The sequence below is a fragment of the Toxotes jaculatrix genome, chromosome 14 (assembly GCF_017976425.1).
Source record: "Toxotes jaculatrix isolate fToxJac2 chromosome 14, fToxJac2.pri, whole genome shotgun sequence".
Taxonomy (NCBI): Eukaryota; Metazoa; Chordata; class Actinopteri; family Toxotidae; genus Toxotes; species Toxotes jaculatrix.
This window is the reverse complement of record NC_054407.1, coordinates 614,319-615,887: the sequence shown is the minus strand read 5'-3', so window position 1 is coordinate 615,887 and position 1,569 is coordinate 614,319. Positions and strand designations below refer to the sequence as shown.

Genomic DNA, 1,569 nt, shown 5'->3' with positions numbered 1-1,569 from the left:
CACCTAATTTATTTATATTTATTTCATGTTGTCTTGAATGGAATGAAAAACAATGAAGGGGTAGGACCAAGGAAGTGATGTCAGAAAAGGGTTGGGGGAATACCGTGGGAGGGTTCTAGGAAGTGATGTCATACAAGGGTGGTGGGTGGGGGGGGGGGGGGGGGGTCAGTGGGTGGAGTTAGGAAGTGACATCACAAGTGGGCGGTGTTTACGCCACGTGGTGGGGGTTGGGGTGGTCATAAATTAGGGGGTCATAAATCAGTCTTTCTGACATAAGGGTGTACCCTTATTCTCTCATGTGTGTCTGTGCCAGTGTTGGATAAAAACGGACTTGTAAGTAATCAAAGATGGTAACAAACTTTATCAGATGATGAGTAATCAGAAAATTCTTGTTAGGTGGAAAAGCTCATTTTTCATGGCTTCTTGTGCTTGGATTTGTGGAGAAATCCAGATGATTAATGCCCCTATTCAACATTGGATTTGTTAGTGGCGTTTTAGCATGTATAAAGAGCCAGTTTATAGGGTTTGCTGTTACTTACGGCTATACCACCCTGAGCACGCCTGATTTCGGAAGCTAAGCAGCGTAGGGAGTGGTTAGTACTTGGATGGGAGACCGCCTGGGAATACCAGGTGCTGTAAGCCTTTTATCCCCATCTTTGCTTGAGAATGAACCAAAACGCCATCCCTAGATTACTGTGTGTTTGAGCCAATGTTGGATAAAAATGGACTTGTAAGTAATCAAAGATAGTAACAAACTTTATCAGATGATGAGTAGTCAGAAAATTCTTGTTAGGTGGAAAAGTTCATTTTTCATGGCTTCTTGTGCTTGGATTTGTGGAGAAATCCAGATGATTAATGTCCCTATTCAACATTGGATTTGTTAGTGGCGTTTTAGTATGTATAAAGAGCCTGTTTATAGGGTTTTCTTTTGAGAGTACGAGGCAACCAGCAGCCGCAAGCATCTCCACCACAAGGCATTTCATTGTCAAAAAGGTCCTAGAAGAGACCTGGTCTGGCGAACCTCTCATTTATCCGACCAAGCCTTTGTCATTTATGTGAGAGATAGAGAGATTTTGATTTTTAACCATACATTTGTTGAATCGTATATACACGGTACACTCAAAACAAAAATCATTTATACCACATTAAATTATCATCACCATCATCACATCAGGACATTTCTAATAATTAATTGTGCCTCTTTTACTGAGTAGAGCATGTCTCCATCTGCAACAACCCAGACCTCATAGAAACTGTCCATGTCATTGACAGCTTAATAACTGAAACCTGTCATGAGTCTGGACTTCACCCCTTTTACAAAGACTGTGAGCAGATCTGCATCCAGTATGTCTTCCACCTTCCTCCTCCTTCTCACATACACTGCCATCTTAGCTTGCCCTGTGACAAAGTTTAAAAACTGACACTTACTCTTCTTCTGGTGGCTGTACTTTATACCACAAATAAAAACATGCTTTGTGAAAGGTTCACCACACCTACCAAAGATGGCTTCCAACAGAGCAAACAGAGGTGTCAAACGTACACATTCAGAGAAACTATGAAACACTGTCT

At 41.6% G+C, this 1,569-nt stretch overlaps 1 pseudogene; it reads left to right on the top strand.

Moving 5' to 3' along the window:
- Positions 1–533: 533 nt before the first annotated feature.
- LOC121193835 lies at positions 534–642 on the top strand (annotated as a pseudogene).
- The last annotated feature ends 927 nt before the right edge of the window (positions 643–1,569 follow it).